The sequence below is a fragment of the Engystomops pustulosus genome, chromosome 2 (genome assembly GCF_040894005.1).
Source record: "Engystomops pustulosus chromosome 2, aEngPut4.maternal, whole genome shotgun sequence".
NCBI classification, from domain to species: domain Eukaryota; kingdom Metazoa; phylum Chordata; class Amphibia; order Anura; family Leptodactylidae; genus Engystomops; species Engystomops pustulosus.
In genome coordinates this window covers 202,518,859-202,539,274 of record NC_092412.1, presented here as the reverse complement: position 1 = coordinate 202,539,274, position 20,416 = coordinate 202,518,859, and the positions used below count along the sequence as shown (strand labels likewise).

The 20,416-nt window shown below is 40.4% G+C and overlaps 1 long non-coding RNA gene across 1 annotated transcript in view; it reads left to right on the top strand.

Moving 5' to 3' along the window:
- The window catches only part of LOC140116715 (uncharacterized), a 182,096-nt gene that overhangs the window by 14,695 nt on the left and 146,985 nt on the right, over positions 1 to 20,416 (top strand). The window lies entirely within an intron of this gene.

The window sequence follows — 20,416 nt, the reverse complement described above, 5'->3', positions numbered from 1 at the left end:
CTGTGATAAGGTAATTTTCTGCCTCTTATTAATCACTTTACTTTAACACAGTTTAGGCGCAGTTTAGGCGCAATGTTAGATTCAGACACTTACATGTGATCCTGCTACAAGCTCCTCTCTTCTTCTCCCACAGCCCAGAATGAAGATAACACTCACAGCAGCACCCAGGTGTGTGACACCCAGCACCCAGTGACCTCCTCAGCAGGGGCTTCTCCTGGAGGGGATGCCCAGGGCTGGTCTCCTGCTGCACCCCTGTAATTCTGCACAGTATCCCCCTCAGACACACTGGTGATACTGTGCAGAATTACATGGGGGACACTTGTCAGTACTAGGTGCAACATTCTGTAACGTTCTCTTCTCTCTTGCTTTGAGCTCAGGATTCTGCAGAATGTTTTGTAAATAGAAGGTGATGAACTGTAAATAGAGTCTGCAGCTCCTGTCTGCAGAGTATCACATGTCTGTATTATCTGTACTAGTGTCTGCAGAGTATCTCATGTCTGTATTATCTGTACTAGTGTCTGCAGAGTATCTCATGTCTGTATTATATGTACTAGTGTCTGCAGAGTATCTCATGTCTGTATTATATGTACTAGTGTCTGCAGAGTATCTCATGTCTGTATGATCTGTTCTAGTGTCTGCAGTGTCTGGATGAGCTCTGCTGCTAGAAATTAGCTGTTCTGCAAAGGGGCTCAGTGCTTTCTTCTCAGTTAACGCCAGCTTCGGGCTGGAGTGTTTTTGCGCCCGTTTTTGCGCCTAAATGAAAAGTCGCAAGTGATGAATATCATTAGGCGCATCAAAACATCTGGATTGCTAGGATAAATGAGGGAAAGCTGGTTATTTTTGCTGCACGGCTAGTTTGGCATTTAGTCGCAAAAATGGCACAAAAACGGTACGCCTGAATGAAAAGGCGCAAAAACAACAGAAAAAAACGATTGATACATGTGGCCCAAAGTGTGTTCTTAGATTTGCATAGAAAAGGGTTAAAAACATGAATATTAGTTGATATTATCCCTTCTCAAAATGTAGTAACATATAAAGTGAATATTTCCATTATCTGTGAGGTGCAGCAGCTCCTGTGTGCAGCAAATTCTCCAGCAGCCTGATGGCTAAGAATCTGGAGATGGGGGAGACATTTCAGGGGGCTGTATTTCTGGCTCTGTGACTCATAGAACCTCACTCCTTTTTTCCTATGAAAGAAGAGAGTCTCCTCTTTTATATGAATCTAAATTTGTGTTTCTAAAATGTAGGAAAACGGAGATAATAACTGTTAAACTGCCGTTGGGAGTGATTTTTATATATAAAAATGGCACCTGATATTCTCACTTTAAACCTGATTATCTCTGGATCCATAGCACCTAGAAACAAAATTCAAGATTCATTTGAAAGAAGAGATTCTCCCCTTTCTCCCTGGGGGCCCTGGGCAATTGCCACCTTTGCCTACCCATAGCGCCGGCCCTGGTCTCAATTAAAGTTGTTAAGGACGGAGACATACATACATATCTTTAGGTTTTTATGACATTTCTAAGAATGAAAACAGGTGCACTTGCAGGAATGGGTATGTTTCCCCTGACTCAAGAAGAAGATGAAAACGGAAGTGCAATATGCAGGTTAAATCAACATCAATAATTGTCATGATGTGTGTTTGTAACCTGCAATGTGATTATAACCTGCAGTGCAATGCTCTTATTAGGTTTTTGGATTTGATTTAATAAAATTCTTTTGTCTATGATGCTATATAAAGCACCATGCACATGGCTATATCAAAATCCAGAATAGAATGGGAAATGGTAGGGCACAACATTTACCAGTTGTGATACTTCAACCACAGGAGCACACAATGCACTCCGGACTTTTGGTATATCAGGTGTCTGGAGCTGGCCTAGAACTATACTTTAGCCTGGCGCTGTAATAAAAGCAGCAGACCCGGCCCACGCCTTGACCCTCCCAGCCCCTCCCTACCCACTGAAGTTGGTGTTTGATATTATTATAAGATAATTTGTGAACATTCATAATTTTAGGATAGGTCATTAGTATGAAAATTACCTGGTGACCCTTTAAATGCTTTTGTTTCAGAAATGATTTAAGTTCCTTGAGATATTTCCACAGTATGTGACAAGCTGAGGTACGCTATATAGCAGCATATCATATTAGATAGTAACACATATGGAAACGTGATTTTATTTTTCCTCAGGGACAATCCCATTATTGCTAAAATTGTGGGAGTACAAGTATAGATGTCCTCTGCTATATTTCACTACAAGAGGTCAGTTTAATTTTACATAGGTCGTAATATTCATGTATGTAAATGATGTGACAAGTCAAGTTAGGATTATTGTATGTCTTTACCTTGTACAGCTATTTGAAGGTTTTAAAACAGGTAGTTGGAGGAAGTGCATAAAATGTGTAATGTTAAATCTGACTGTAAAGACAACCAACAAATTGGAGAATGATGAGAGGCTGCAACTTTAATACATAAAAGTTAACTGTGAGAAAAGTGGAAGTGTATGGTAATTTATTGTAACTTTACTTTTTAATCAGGATACATTAAAGTGCCAGAAGCGCTAATGCTAAGGAAATTGAAAAACCTGCTAGTCTAGCACTGGGAACACATTATCCCAAATAGCTTTAATCCAGCATTTCCTGATAACTAGAATCAGAATGTCCTGTTATTAGATTCTGTATTATATATTCAATGTAATAATGTAGTAAATAAAAAGCTGTCGTATTTTAATTCTGCATTTTAATTTGGAAGGGGACAGTCATAGCCATTTGGGGATGGAGTATAATGAAGAACAACTTCAAGTGATGGAAATCTACCAAATACTAATGGTATTCCATATGTCTTACTTTCCATGGGCCACATTGTCTGATCTTCCATAGGTAGAAGGAGTGTGTGTTGGAGATGAGGCTACTGTAAGGACAGGGTAAAGCACAGCCATGTACTGGGTCCCCCCCCCTACACTGCATTGCCCAACTGTGCCTAATCTGTGGGCAGAGAGAAGTGGTTCAATTCAGCCACTAGATGGATGGTGCAAGCTGCTATAAGAGGCCAAAAGGCAAACAGGAGGGGCCATGATAAAGCAGTATAGGAAGATACAACTAGGCCTTTTTATTTATGCTTAGTCATTTTAGGCATGATGAATAAGAGGTACATTATGGTCTATAAAGTATCTGACGTCGCCAGGCGTCTCAGAGAGAGGTTGCTGTGTGAGGCTGGTGAAGAAGAACCAGCCCGAGATTATCCTCAAGTGAAAAAAGGAGGAAGCACAACCAGTGTCAGGAGCTCACCTTGAGTTGAGGCAGCAGCAGGAAAATAGAAAATCTTTGATAAAGCTCACTGGCGTAAAAAATAAGATATAATAATCTATTGATCTCCAATGTATTAAACATATTTATTACATTGGAGTTTAATGGACTTTCATCTGTAACAAAGACAGCAGACTTGAAGAGTGAGATATGGGGTTAGTGCCACTTGCAAAAGGAAATGACAATCTACATTGAATGTGACACCCTTCAAGGGCACATGCCACTTCCCTTTATATAGGTAGGACAATTTGGGAACTCATTGTAACTTATTGCACAAATATCTGAAATGGAAAAAAAGTTGCATACATTCATCACTGTCTCATCTGTCTTTGCCCTGAGGTAGTGGCTTTGTAATCCTGTTGTAGCAATGTCCAGATCCCTATACACAAATTTAAAAGTCAAAAACAGACAGGATAACACTCTTGGGATTTGCTCCAAGTCAAAGTGTTTGTGGTCACAGCAGGTCCACATCCCCTGCCATGTAATCTCCTCAGTGGAGCATATAAGTATCTGTTAAACAAGAATTAGAATTTTGGGAGATGGTATACGCTTTATGATTGATGAAATTAAAGGTAACCTGTCATGAGATTTTCACCATTAAACCATAAGGTTTAATGGTGAAAATCTCCCACAGAAGGTTCCCACAGAAGTTTTCATACTGTACCTTATGTTTTATTGTATAAAACTCCATAGCTCAGATATAGCTAAAATTACTTTTAAAAAAAGTTGCTGCCAACTTACAAGGAGAATCACTGAGTCACAAGCAGTATGTTTTCTCTTCAGCTGAGTCCTTCAGCTCCCTCATTCCCCCCTTCCTCAGGAAGTTCCTTCAACAAGTTATACACAGCATGGATCTCTCTTAAGGGGAATGACGGAGCTGAGCCGAGTGACAGTGAGAATACATGCTTTTTTTTACTCATTGGGGCTCATTTACTAAGGGTCCGCAGAGCACAATTTCGTCGGTTTTCCCTATAATTTCCGTTTTGCGCCATATTGCTCTGGGATTTTGGTGCACGCAATCGGATTTTGGCACATCGGCGCCGGCTTGCACGTGACAGAAATTTTTTTGGGGGGGGCATCGGACAATCCAACGGATTCGGGCAACAATGCGCAGGATTTAATATTTAGAAATGTGTCGCAAGCACACACACTTACAAGCACCGCGAAGAAGCAGATGAACTCTGGCGGACCTCGGCACGAAAGCGACGGATTCAACAACTCGGCCGCATGATCTTAGTGAATCGCGGCAGACCCGAATCGTCGTTGGCCAACACCCCGCAGGATCGCGACAGGACTGGGTAAGTAAATCTGCTTTATTAAGTGTTCTGACAAGGTGACACAAACTTTTTAAAAATGATTTTTTTCTGGTCGATCTATGGATTTTTATACAAAAAAAAAACATGGTCACTGTGTGATGAAGCTGTCATTAGGGTTAATGGTGAAATAAGATTCCTAATACACAATTACTATCTGTACCAATGAGACTAAAGCACTGATCTATGTAAAACTGCTGGCACACAATTGCTGAAATAACTGGTTTAACTCTCGTAAAGTTTAATTGGGAGTCAGTATTAAGGGGATCAACAACCAGTAGTGTGTTATTATATAAGCAGTTCAGTTTGGGTGGTAGTCCAGGGCCCAAGTTTTCTAGGGGGCCCATGGCAACCCAAACTTTATACTGAGAATGATCTCCACCCATGAAATCATTGTACATCGAATCCTGCTCTCAATACAGATGTGCACTGTATGCTGTATGTGACATATCATAGATATTCTAAATAATCAGAAAGTAAGAAACTCCCTTTAACCCATTATAAACTTCAGTGATAATTATAAAAGCCATTGCCATTTTAATGATACAATATATGCCATATTTTTATTATGTTATTCTCTATTATATACATGAAGAGACAGATACAGGTCATGTATAGCGTAGAAAATCCATTGCAAAGTACTTAAAATAAGTCAAAAGAAATAAGATCCCCATATAACATGTGGGGTATAGTTTCACTATATTTTGTATTGTGTTCATTTCTTACAGTGCTGTAAAAGAAACAATGACAGTGTCCATCATGGTATAGCCAGTGCTCTATTAATGCAATATTGGTTTAATTGTGCGCTGCATCTATAGCAGTAAACACATAAGAATTGGCAGCTGCAATATTCCGTTCTCCCTGTAGGGGCTGCTAAATCCAAACAAAACAATGGTTGTATTAACTCGTCCTCACATCGGTTTTATTCATCCTCACAATACACTATAGAAATGTGCATTGCTCCTACTTAAAATTAAAACATTTGTAAAGACTTGAATATTTAATGAAGTGAAACACCAAGGACTTTCCTTGTGTGAACTAATTGTTCAATTGCTGTGATAAACTACAGTTTGGTGTCTTATAATAAAATGTCTTTTTAATTTAGAAATATTTTTCACAAAAAGAAAAAGAAAATTACAACTACAGGCTTTTTCCGACTTAGAGACAACTCCTAGTTACAGACAGACCTCTCTGCCCACTGTGACCTCTGGTGAAACTCTCTGGATGTTACTTTAGTCCCAGGCTGTAATGATCAACTGTAAGGTGTCTGTAATGAAGCTTTATTGATAATTCTTGTTCATGACAGCAAAAAATTGTGAAAGTCCAATTGTTATAGGTCGTAGGGACTAAAAAGAATTTGTCTGGGTCTACAATTATAGAATATACCAGTTCCGACTTACATTAAATTAATCTTAAGTACTAACCTTCTACGTAACCCTCGTCTACCTGTTCTATTTCTACTGTTATTACCTTTTTTATTTTGAAAGTGTATTGTGTGTGTGGGAATAGCCTGGCATTTTGTGTCATGGATTAATATACTTGCTCTACTGCTAACATATCTTTTTTTGGGGAAAAAGACAGTCATACTATAAAAACTGTTTGGCAATCAGTGGTGTTGTTAGGTCAAAAGTTACACTTATTCCACTGTCTGACATCACCCCCCATCTCTTTTTGCATCTTCTCCAGATACAAATTTAGGCGAGTACTATAGTGGAGAACTGAACCGTCCGTCCTTCACTACAGCGAGCAGGAGACGCGTTGACGTCATTACACCGCGCCTCCTGCTCCAAACAGCTGGCTATAGTCCTGGGAGCCAGAGACACATTATGATGACATCACCACATCTCATCTCAGGAAAAAGAGGAGAACCAGGAAGGAAGTCAGGTAAGTATTAATTCTTTTTTCTGTTAATTCTCAGTTTAGGGTCATTGGAAGACATCAATCTCCTAGGGGGGAGGCATTAATTGCTATGTGGAGCATTAATTTCTGGGGGACAACAATTGATCAGGAGGTCATTAATTGGTTGGGAACTGTGGGGAGCAATAATTCCTGTGGGTGGCTGTGGGGCACATGGATTGGTGGGGGGCTGTGAGCCAAATCCATTGGTGGGGTGGGCTGGGGGGGCAGTGCATGCACTGGATGGAATAAGAAGGAATTTCTCCTGTGTTTTCAGTTGGTTTTGGAACTGAGGGGGATTATGTACACAAATGGACATTACTGAACACTCAGTAAATATGCATTGGGGCCTGTGCCCCAGACCCTAGCAATACCCCTGCTGTTCTCTACAGGGACATGGGAGAGCAAAAAAAAGGGGCTCCTGATAATAGGTTCTATTTAACTCATGTCTACTCATTTGCATATGAGAAAAATGACTACTGTATAATAAAGGTACCATGCCTCAGTGGCAGATCATTTTAGGTGATTTGGGGGGAGGACTTTTAACCCTTCACCACCAGTGTTACTTATGTGAGCCGTAAAATTCTGGTGACAGGTCTGATTTAAGTGTTACCTATCCACATTGGCTGAGACCAGGGGCAAATACTTGGTCGTCTTTGTGCAGACTTGCAGAGGCTATACTGTTCCTTCAGCCTAGGGCCCATGGCAGTTTTAATCTTTCCCTGTGTAGAACATATGTTTATTATGTGTACAAAGTGGGCATTTTAATTTATAATCAACAGACACAGAGTGGACCTTAGTTTCTCATGGTACACAGTAGGATGACATATTTAGGGTATTTTCCTAATTTGGTGGTGTAGTAATTTGTCACATGGTGGGTGAGCTATCACTACTTTTTGAGACTTCTTTGTCTCATTTAAGCCTGGGACAAATAAGTCTCAACTGAAATGAATACATCTCAACTGACACAAATACATTTTAACTGGCACAAATACATCTCAACTGGGACAAATATGGGAAAAATATGTCTCAACTTGGACAAATATGTCTCAACTGGGACAAATATGTCTCAAATGGGACAAATGCGTCTCAACTTGGACAAATAAGTCTCAACTGGGACAAATAAGTCTCAACTGGGACAACTGTGACAAATAAGTCTCAAAAGAAGCCAGACAATGTCGTGAGAAGTCACCCCCAGTGAGTGTACGCGGTGAGGCATTGGATAGCGTACTGGGCCCTTTGCACTCAATCTTCAAAGTACAGGAAAAACTAATCATTCAATCATAAACTAAATAGTCTAATGGAAGAATACAACTTTTCCTCAAAAAATATAAATACCTGGTCATTAAGACCTTAAATAAGTTAGACCTTGGATGATCACTTACTTTTCAACAAACTGAACAAGTAAATACCAGTAAAAAAACACATGCATCTCATGGCATGCCCCCCAAAAATGTTTGTAAAGGAGACATGTAATTTATTTATATCTATAATAATATATTTTATGTTTCTATGTTATACTTGTTTTGTACAAGAAGTAAAATCATTGTCCCCCCTTGCTGCACAGTTGTTAAGGCTCATACATAACTGTTGTGTTTGCTAGTTGGTGCCTGATGGGCTGGAAATCCAGATGGTCCAGCATCTGTCACAAATAGTCCCAGAGTAAATGTTACTCTGCAATTGTTCAATAGTTTTGACTTTAATAGTTGTAAAGGCAGAAATCCAAGTGGCTGGAAAGGAACAAAATGATGTGTCCTTGAGTGTTGAGAAGGAGTATGAAATCCCATAGAACTGATAAAAGTTCACCTGGACCAGACATCTGGCTGGTTTACAACTCTGGAAGATTCAGTGTTTCTCTGATGAACAGGTCATGGCAGTCTGATAATGCATTGAATATTTACTGTATTGTCAGATTTCATTGTTTGGACAGAAACAAGGTGTCTTCTAACCTAAAAAGTCACTTATTTTCTTTTGGTATTTTTTACCCTCTCACACCAGGAAAAAGTGAATACGGCAGACAAGTGGAGAGAATTCAAGTGGTAATTACTAGTCTTTGCTAGAATTTTAAGGCACTGCAGTATTGTTTTGGTAACATGTACTGTAAATATTCGAGCATAAACCGACCCAAGTATGAGCCGAGGTACCTAATTTTAACACAAAAAATTGGAAAAACCTATGGACTGGACTATAAGCCTAGGTTTCTCGCAGCATCAAGCCATTATATAGCTAGCCAGTCCCCTTCCTCAAGTATACAGCTAGCCAGCCCCTTGCCCCCTAGTATATAGCCAGACAGACCATGCCCTCTAGTATATAGCTAGCCAGCCCATGGCCCTAGTTTATAGCCTGCCAGCCCCCTTCCCCCAGTATATAGCCAACCAGCCCATAGCCCTAGTTTATAGCCTGACAGCCAATGTCCCTTAATATATAGCCTGCCAGCCCATGACCCTTAGTATATAACCATCCAGCACATACACCCAATATATAACCAGCCAGCCAATGCCCCTTAGTATATACAATACCACAAGAAAAAAGGAACCATTCAGTTCTCAGATATAAAATTACACAGAAAATGTATTCAGTAATAGTGATAACACAAATCGATGACAATGGATGTTAATGGAAGAAATCCAATGTTACTGGTCCGAGTTGGCTAAACTCCTGCATTACACAATAGGGTATATCCAGCAAAGAAATAACAAAAAGCAAAATTAATACCTCTGAAAAGTCTCCAATGTGCATAAGTCCTGAACTGGAATGCACTACTAGCTAACGTATAAGCAGTTGGTGGAATTAGAAGTAAAAGACCAGTGTCTTACCCATTATGTGGTGTGACAGGGGAAGTTCTTGGACACCCCGACGTGCGTTTCGCCCACGCTTCCTCAGGAGCTACCAGGGGGCCCCTTAGTACATAGCCTGCCAGCCCATTCACTCCAGTATATAGCCAGTTTGCTCATGCCCATTAGTAAATAGCCAGCAGCCCCTGCCCCCAGTATATAGCCAGCACATGCGCACTGTGTATAGCCAGCAGCCCTTGCCCCGAGTATGCCAACCCTATTAAAAATATATGTATTTCTGTTCTCATCTTTCCAATGCCCCCACAGGTCCTCTTCTTACTTCCAGTGATCCAGCTCTGTCTTCAGACATGCTACCGAAACACACACTATGACGTCAGCCACTTGCCTACGTCATTGTGTACGCCACCAGCGTACAGTAAATGAGATTTGTATAAACCCCAACCACCTTTCTGACCCACTAGCCCTAAGAAGACTACACCAGTTTTCAATTTTTGTGTTTCCATTTTTCACTACTCACATTGAAAAATCCCTATCATTTATACTTTTTCATTTCCATGCTTTCCTTGTTTTCTATATTTTCCAGAACTGTGTGTGGGCTTGTTTTCTGAGTAATAAATTGTATTTTACAGTGATGGTATTGAATATTCAATGCTGCATAAGTGGGAGAAATATTCCAAATTGCAAAAAAGTAGTGATTTGGACATTTAGGCGTTATTTTATGTTACAGGGTTCAATGCCGGCAATAACGCTTTTTATATTCTGATAGATAAGGCATTTTGGGATATTGTGATACCTAACATGTTTGTTTATCAATCTTGTTTATTGATAAGGGAATACAAGTAACAATTGTAGTACACTAAGGCTATATTCACACGAACGTATGGGGGACGTATATACGGCCGACGTATATACGGCCGATATACGTCCCCCATACACTCCTATGGGCGCACGGCACCCTACGGGAGCGGTACGGTGCCGCACACGTGCGGCACCGTACCATTCCGTACCCGGGAAAAAGATAGGACCTGTCCTATCTTTTCCCGTAATACGGGGCCGTGCGCCATAGGTTGCTATGGAGAGGGGCGGGGGTGAGCTGCGCTCACCTCCTCCTCCTCTCCCCGTACACTGCCGTTGCCCGCTACGGTACGGTACGGGCGGGCAACGGCAGTGTGAATATAGCTGAGTAGTTACATGTACGCGTAGGATACAGGTTATGTAATACATGATATAGTTTCTTAGAAAGTTACAGCAGTTTATACATACATATTCTTATAACGCTGTAGTGACTACGAACAGTAGTTAACGAGATTATTATTTAACAGAAGCTAAAGTGGGGTAAGTAAGGTAGGAGGGAAATGAGATTGGGGAGGAGAAGGGGGGATTCCAGGTCTTATTGAGGAAGATGATTTGGCGAATGTGTGTTGTGGTATTGTTGGTTAGTCAGGTAGTGTTGTGAATGATGTAGAATTCTGAAACGTTATCCATTGGGACCAGGTTTTCAAGTGTTTATCGTGTGACTTGTAATTTTCTGCTGTGAGTTCTTCCATTTTCTGGAGAAGGAGGATTTCTTGAAACCATTCTGTGATGGTTGGTACCCTGGTGGAATTCCAGAGACGTGGTATCAGCGTGTGAGCTGCTGTCAGCAGGAAACCCAAGAGTTTGGCTTTTTTGTTGTCTAATTATGTGGGAAAGATAGAAAGTAGTAGTACTGATCTCCTCTACACTAATCCCACTAGAGGATCTCACCGAAAATGCCCCATCTTCACCCAAAACCAAATAGGAATATATGCAGCTTACAAACCTCTACAATAGATACAAATCTAAACTTAATCTGCACAGGGACTTAACACCCTTTGAAGAGCTCTGCCTCTCATCCTCTCCAATACCGCACTCGATATCAACAATATACAATCTGCTACTTGACAACTGGTCAATCCCTCACATTCCATACACAAAATCATGGGAGAAGGAACTAAACAGCTCATACACCAGTGAGAACTGGTCCAGAGCTCTCCACCGCACGCACAAATTATCACTAGCGGTTAAATACCAAGAGACAAATTTTAAAATCATTTCTAGATGGTATTGGGTCCCAACCAAACTTCACAAAATCTACCCCTCCTGCTCTGACAAATGCTGGAGGTGTAATCAGATGGAAGGTACAATGACACATATCTGGTGGCAATGCCCCTTGATCCAAACCTTATGGAATCAAATTTGCAAAATAACCTCAGATATACTGGATTATAAGATACCTAACATGTTTAAGATTTTTTAGTTCTAGGGAAGGGGGTTATTTAAATTTTTAGGTATATATACACTCACCGGCCACTTTATTAGGTACACCATGCTACTAACGGGTTAGACCCCCTTTTGCCTTCAGAACTGCCTCAATTCTTCGTGGCATAGATTCAACAAGGTGCTGGAAGCATTCCTCAGAGATTTTGGTCCATATTGACATGATGGCATCACACGGTTGCCGCAGATTTGTCGGCTGCACATCCATGATGCGAATCTCCCGTTCCACCACATCCCAAAGATGCTCTATTGGATTGAGATCTGGTGACTGTGGAGGCCATTTGAGTACAGTGAACACATTGTCATGTTCAAGAAACCAGTCTGAGATGATTCCAGCTTTATGACATGGCGCATTATCCTGCTGAAAGTAGCCATCAGATGTTGGGTACATTGTGGTCATAAAGGGATGGACTTGGTCAGCAACAATACTCAGGTAGGCTGTGGCATTGCAACGATGCTCAATTGGTACCAAGGGGACCAAAGAGTGACAAGAAAATATTCCCCACACCATGACACCACTACCACCAGCCTGAACCGTTGATACAAGGCAGGATGGATCCATGCTTTCATGTTGTTGACGCCAAATTCTGACCCTACCATCCGAATGTTGCAGCAGAAATCGAGACTCATCAGACCAGGCAACGTTTTTCCAATCTTCTACTGTCCAATTTCGATGAGCTTGTGCAAATTGTAGCCTCAGTTTCCTGTTCTTAGCCGAAAGGAGTGGCACCGGGTGTGGTCTTCTGCTGCTGTAGCCCATCTGCCTACAGCAGTTCGACGTACTGTGCGTTCAGAGATGCTCTTCTGCCTACCTTGGTTGTAACGGGTGGCGATTTGAGTCACTGTTGCCTTTCGATCAGCTTGAACCAGTCTGCCCATTCTCCTCTGACCTCTGGCATCAACAAGGCATTTCCGCCCACAGAACTGCGGCTCACTGGATGTTTTTTCTTTTTTGGACCATTCTCTGTAAACCCTAGAGATGGGTGTCTGTGAAAATCCCAGTAGATCAGCAGTTTCTGAAATACTCAGACCAGCCCTTCTGGCACCAACAACCATGCCACGTTCAAATGCACTCAAATCACCTTTCTTCCCCATACTGATGCTCGGTTTGAACTGCAGGAGATTGTCTTGACCATGTCTACATGCCTAAATGCACTGAGTTGCCACCATGTGATTGGCTGATTAGAAATTAAGTGTTAATGAGCAGTTGGACAGGTGTACCTAATAAAGTGGACAGTGAGTGTATATCATAGTGAAAAACCAAGTATAAAACAGACAAACACATATTTCTTGAAATATAGGTCATGTAAATAATAACCCAAAACTATGCCAATTTGGAGAAAATGATGATTCCTATGCTTATTTTCTAGTCCCTCATAAAGACAGGATTCTATTCCTTCTTCACACCAATTCAGCATGTATTGCCGTACATTTCTACATACATGTACTATATACAGTACTTTACAAGATTTTCTGTCATTACTATAACCTTAGATGTGTATTCCACTTTTCCTTTTTAATGTACGGTACACAAATTTCTCTAGAAGTCATAGATCCATGACAGCTTCAATATCCAATATCTGATAAATGTAAAAATGCAGCTCCATCCATTTCAATCAGGTCTTTTCAACTACAGATGTATTTTATTTCAATCTCATTTCTCTTACCAAGAATAAAAGTCAATCAATCAAAGAAATTAAGTGTTAACGAGTACCTAATTAAAGACATAGATAAAGACATAGTTTTGCCCTTATACAAATCCCTGGTCAGACCACACATGGAATATTGTGTACAGTTTTGGGCACCAGTGTATAAAAAGGATATAGTAGAGCTGGAACGGGTGCAGAGGAGAGCAACCAGGATTATTAGGGGAATGGGGGAACTAGAATACACTGACAGATTAAAAAATTTGGGATTATTCCGTTTAGAAAAAAGACGACTGAGGGGAGACCTCATTACAATGTCCAAATACCTGAACGGACAGTACAAGGATCTCTACAAAGATCTTTTTATACCTCGGCCTGTGACCAGGACAAGGGGGCATCCTCTACGCCTAGAGGAGAGGCGATTTTACCATCAACATAGACAAAGGTTCTTTACTGTAAGAGCAGTGAACTCTCTGCCGCAGGAGGTTGTTATGGCGGACTCTATGTACATGTTCATGAGAGGCCTGGGTGCCTTTCTGGAGAGCAAAAATATCAGGGGATATGGGGATAAAACATTTATTTAATTCTTAAAGGTTGGACTTGATGGACTTGCGTCTCCTTCCAGCCTTATATACTATGATACTATGATACTATGAAATGGCCGATGAGTGTAATATATATTTAGACTCCCAAGGGTACTTTAACCCTTAAAGTGTCTGATCGCTTTAACCATGTACTGCAATACTATAGTATATATATAGTATATATTGCAGCTTTGGCACTAAACAATCGCCGCCCCCAATGACTTTACATCATGCATAAAACGCAGGGATTAATTACATAATTACTTAATTAATTACATAATCAACATCTGCGTCAATGTTGGCAATATGCAGCAAACACCCACTTTGTATGGAAAGGACTAGACCTGTGAGCCCTCTCCATCCAAGCGTTTCTGACACGCGCCACAATAGTATGGCACGCATTTGGAAAGTGTTAAGAAAATGAAAAACTTTTCACAAAATAAGTATTTTCTCCATATTCTGAAACCACTTACTTTAACATACTCGGTCACACAGAGTCGTGAGTGGTGTAATCTCAAATATTCATTAATCTCATTTTATGAATGATTATTCATAGATATCCTGCAGTACTACTGTTATACAACACTTCTGTAATAGGAAATGCCAATTTATGTCATTGTATGTATGAAATGGTAAAATTGCTGTGACTAGTGGCTGTCAATTCTGCTGCAGCTAACCCGCATCGGTTCTGGCTCATATGTCCCTAGGCTAAAGGAATTTTGAGACAGCCAGAATCAGCTGATCAGTGGTGTTTCTGTGTGACCTTCTTGGGGAAGGTATTTGGAAATGGATTTAAAGGCCTTGTGCAGCCACTTGCATAAAAATCAAGTTTTCCACCATGCACAGGATTGGGGATAAGTTGCTGATTGTGGGGGTCCCAGTTCTCGGAACCATACAGATCATATAAAAAGGATCCATTGCACCTGGAATTAACAGAGCAGATGGTTGCACATGCTCTATTCTATAATCTCTATAGCGATGGAGATAAATGAGCTCCATATTCGGCTATATATCAGTTCAATAGACAACGAATAACAGTATGCACGTCCAAGCTTTGGCTCCATTCTGTTGCGGGACAATGGACTATGCTTCTCATTATATATGAGTAGTCCTACAACTGGACCCCTACCAATCAGCAACCTGTGAATAGGGGATACCTTGTTGAGACTGGACATCCCTTTTGAGGCAGATTGTCCTCTACTAATAAGGGACACCTGTCTACTGGCTGCTTGTGCAATAGGTCTGCCGCAGAAAAGGATCTATGTGTTACCCATTCAGTACTGAGTACTGGCTTTCTCAATGAAGGGGCAACATTAAACACAGAATCCCACTTACAAGATCTGGAGCCATCATTCATCCTTCTCAATTTTTTTACTTGTTACCTTACCCCTTTATGGAGGAAGAGAATTGTTTGAGTGAGACCATTAACACATGTGCTTTTTACTTCAATAACAATGACTAGAGTGACATGCTTTTGTTTGCCATCAAATATGCTGCAAGCTTGTGGTCCGCAGAATAGTCATTGGTTGGCAGTAAGACGCAGCAGTCATGACAGAAGTGCAGTGTAGTGTAGTGTGGTGTCACAGACACAGACCAATGAGTGACAATCCAGAAGGAGCAAAGTCAAAGAGCAGGTCAAAAGTCAAACCAGGAAAGACAATTAGAAACCACAATCCATGAGGCAAGGCGATGGTTAAAATTCAGGGTTCTGCGAGGTCAGAATGTAGGCAGTCCCCCAGTATAAATAGATACAAAGGAAAACTAAAATGGAAAGTGTATGTTAAATAATCAAATACTTGATATTTAGCCATCAAATTAGTTTACTTACTATATGTTATTCTACTATTCTACTGCAATAAGCAATGGAAATGTAGTTTTTCTATTTTCTTTTCTTCTTACAGAAGAACAGATCAAAAAGCATAACAATAGTGTAAACTGAATGTCTTCTGTCACAAGAAGAATTACATTGAAGTTGCCCAAATACATATTCAGGAATCACCAGCCTTTCTGGAATCCTAGCAATGTATTCAGATACACTAAACCTGCATATATATTGCAAAGGGATAGAATGAATCTAGATTCTGTAGGTCACAGGTGGACACAGACAAATGAGGGTCTCTGTGAAGAATATAGGAACTCTGCCTGGCAGATAGATCCTCAGTTACATAGAGACCCTCAATTGTCTGTGTCCATCTCAGCGTGGCAGTATCTACTGTAGGTTCTAATTATCCCTATTGAATGTAGTTTTGGATTATCCTCCACCAGTTCACCTCATGACACCCACTATATTCTTTTACTTCTCATAGCTTCTCTGAAATCTTCCATCAGGATAAGTCAGGAGACCCCAATAGAGCCAAAATTGCTGTCAGAATTGAGGATATGCATACTCATCTGTTGTGTGCATCACAGCAAGTTGAGAGTTTTCATAACATTTCACAATATTATCTTTAATTGATTCAATGTTAAATTTGAGTCTAAGGCTATATTCACACTGCCGTTGCCTGCCCGTACCGTACCGTAGCGGGCAACGGCAGTGCACGGGGAGAGGAGGAGGAGGTGAGCGCAGCTCACCCCTGCCCCTCTCCATAGGAAGTAATGGCGCACGGCGCCGTCCTACGGGTAAAGATAGGACAGGTCCTATCTTTTTCCCGGGTACGGAGCGGTACGGTGCCGAACTTGTGCTGCACCGTACCGCTCCCATAGGGCGCCGTGCGCCCATTGCCGTCTATGGAGGACGTATATCGGCCGTATATACGTCGGCCGTATATACGTCCTCCATACGTTAGTGTGAATGTAGCCTTAGTCTTTAACTATTAGGCTTATTAGGCAAATATGTGCAGCCTATGAAAATTGGCGTGTTGGTGTGATCCCATGGACTGAAGTTACACGGTTATTGCCATTGGGGACACTAATTTTATTGTTTATATTGTGTAAAATTATACAATTTTCCAATATACTTTCTGTATCAATTTCTCACAGTTTTCTAGATCCCTATTTGCTGTCCTCCTATAGAAAGCTTCTGTGTTCACTTCCAGTGGATAGAAATCGGACCATCAAAAACATGCGATATAACGAGCCATGCACTTCTGTGACCAGGGTTACATTTCTATCTGGTGTAAGTATAGAAGCTTTCTATAGAATGACAACAAGCAGAGATATAGAAAAGTGTGAGGAATTGATACTGAATATATATTCGGAAATCGTATATCTTTTTATTATTCAAAAAATATAATTTATTTGCTGAAATGGGAACACCCCTTGAAGCGCTGAAGCTCTAGTTTGGCCGGCAGATGAAAATCCCTTGCATCATATTTATGTATGATGCAAGTACTCCCATCTTGTGCAATGTCTGCAGTTCATGGGATTACATCCCAATCTTATAGCCCAATCTCTTATACTCCTAATCTTAAACCCAATCTAAGACTCAAAATTCACACAGAACTAAATAAAGATAATATTGTAAAATTCGATCAAAACCCTTGACTTGCTGTAATACAAAACACACACTGAGTGACCACATAGACATATTTAGCATATTACTTTATGGGACAAATTTGAAAAAATTTCATGTTTTTAACCCCTTAAGGACGCAGGGTTTTTTCGCTCATTTCTCGCTCTCCACCTTCAAAAATCCATAACTTTTTTCATTTTTATGTGTACAGACCTGTGTAAGGGCTTATTTTGTGTGTAAAAAATTTTACTTTCCCGTAATGTTATTTATTTTAACATGCCATGTACTGCGAAGCTGAAAAAAAATTCCAAATGTGGAAAAATTTTAAAGAAACTGCACGTGCGTCACGTTCTTGTGGGCTCAGTTTTTACGACTTTGACTGTGCACTCAAAATAACACCTCAGCTTTATTCTTTGGTTTGGTGCGATCGCGGTGATACCAAATTTATATAGGTTTTATTGTGTTTTAATACATTTTCAAAAATTAAACGAATGTGTACAAAAAAGAAAAAAAAAATTGCCATCTTCTGAAGCTAATAACGTTTTCATACTTTGGCGCAGAGAGCTGTGTCAGGTGTCATTTTTTGCAAAATGAGCCGACGTTTGCATTGCTGCCATTTTGAGGTCTGTGTGACATTTTGATCATTTTTTATTCCCATTTATATGTGATGTAAAAAGGTGTAAAAGTCGCATTTCGGAAATTTGGGCGCCATTTCCCGTCTCGGAGGTCACCGCCGGCCGTAGCCGTTTTTAAATTTTGATAGATCTGGCATTTTGGGACGCGGCGATACCTAATGTGTCTGTGATTTTTACTGTTTATTATGTTTTATATCAGTTCTAGCGAAAGGGGGGTGATTTAAATTTTTAATATTTTATTAATTTTGTAATCTTTTTTTTTTTTTTCTTCACTAATTCTTAGACCATCTAGGGTACATTAACCTTAGATGGTCAGATCGTTCCTACCATATACTGCAATACTTCTGTATTGCAATATATGGCATTTTTCCAGCTCATTCATTACAAGGAGCCACTGGCTCAAACGCTCTCGCGCCACCCTCTTTTAAATGCCGCCAGCGACTTTGCCAGCGGCAATGAAAGGGTTAATAGCCGCGATCGGGGAAAGCACCGACCGGGGTTATTAGCAGTGGGGGTTTGCTGCAATATGCAACAACCCCCACCCTTGTATGAAGAGGACTCACCCCGTGAGCCCTCTTCATACAATCCCTGTACCTCTGCGCCTTAGAGCTATGGCGCAGAGCGTTAAGGGGTTAAAATCTGCTAATCTTATGACGCAAATATCAGGAGTTGTTTCGCCATGAGGAGAGGTAAGTAAGGACACATAGGCTGGACATTAATGGTTCTTTTTATATAGTGCCTGGTGTCCCTTGTGTCTCTGCTGGCCCAAACGTAGAGAGATGCTCTAAATGATAAGCTCAAAAAATGTTTTATAAACACAGACTAGTAGCCTACCTGAAGACATTTACTTCCATCTATTGTAAAGTACTGAAGATGACCTTAAACTAACATGTACAATGCGTCATCTCCCTCTGCTGCCCAGCTGCATGTGACTCCCTTTGCCAGAATAGGACTGAGAAGATTGTATCTCCAGACAATCCAACATGAGGTAGTAAACGTCCAAACATCTAAGGAATCCCTTTGCTGTCTTTACATTAACTTGTAGAAAGCTTATACAGGTTAAGCAGATTTCATTGCACATTCTTTGGCTTTGACTAAGACATCATCACAGAATGTCATCCACTATCAGGTCTAAATCTAAAATCTTTATTTAATAATGAAATGCTTAAGTTGTATTGTTTTTAGCGGATGACTTATGATTCTTATGTTATCTATATATCACAGCCGTCTCAAATATATCATATAAAATAATAACTCCATGGGATGTCTCCTTCATTCTCAGGATCATCTGACCCCCAACGATCATAAAGTGATGGTTTACTCATTGGCACTGTCTGATACTTAGTAACCAGGACCACATTGAGGTGAAAATGAGTTGTAACAAATCTGTATGTTGATAACATCACTAACTCCACATCTAATATATCTGTGTTCGGCTTAAATTTTAAAGTTTTTTAAAAGGGATTTTGCAGCGTAATGATATTTATTACCCATCTATAATATTAGGGGTGTAACTAGGAGAGGAAGGGCCCCATAGCCGGCTTTTGAAAGGGCCCCCCCTTAACCCCTCAAGAAATATACATATTTGTATACTCACACAATTATACACATTTCTGCACTGATATATACATTTATATGATTTATACAGTACTGTCCCAGTAGCTGACTACCACATGGGGGAAGTAGATGGCAGGAAATAGAGATGAGCGATTCCTAGTCCTGCATCCAGCTGTCCCTCTCTCCTGATACTTCTTATCTGAGCTCCCAGGTCAGTTGTGTACTGTGGCTGATGTGCACTGTTATATACATATTTTGGCATACAGTGTTCTGCATAATATGTATATAATGGTGCACATCCTCCATTCTTTAGTGCGTCAGGTCAGATTTACGGGGGGCCCTGGCACTGCAGGCCTCATAGCAGCTGTTATGGCTGCTACCCCTGTTGTTACACCTCTGAAAAGATACTTAGACTCCCATCAATCAGCTGATTTTGGTGTATTTTCATACCAATATTATCACAAAGAACACAGCTGGAATAATAGCACCATTCCCTGTGTGGGGGCTAAGATGTGTTACTATAGCTAAGCTTTAATTCATTTTGGAAAACTTTTTATTTTCAAAGAATGATAAAAAATTTTTTTAAATAAGAACACAATTTTGGGAATTCATCATGTATTTTAAACTACATGAGAAAAGTTGCAGATTTTGGCTGACCACTCTAGCTGACATGGATTTCAGTTTGATGCAAAAAACTTTCACTTTGTTTTAGATTGTAAAAATGCTATTAGTAAGGGTTAAACTGTAAATCTATATTAAACCAACCATAACAGACCAATTTTACCCAGAAGAGAAATTAAGCATCACATGGTTCTTATTGAAATTATGGACCACCCAACACTTTATTGTCACAAACTGCATGCCCTGTGTTGGTATGCCAGCAACAAACTGGTGACAGATGCTCAGCTATGGAGTTTATGAAAAGTGCGGTATGA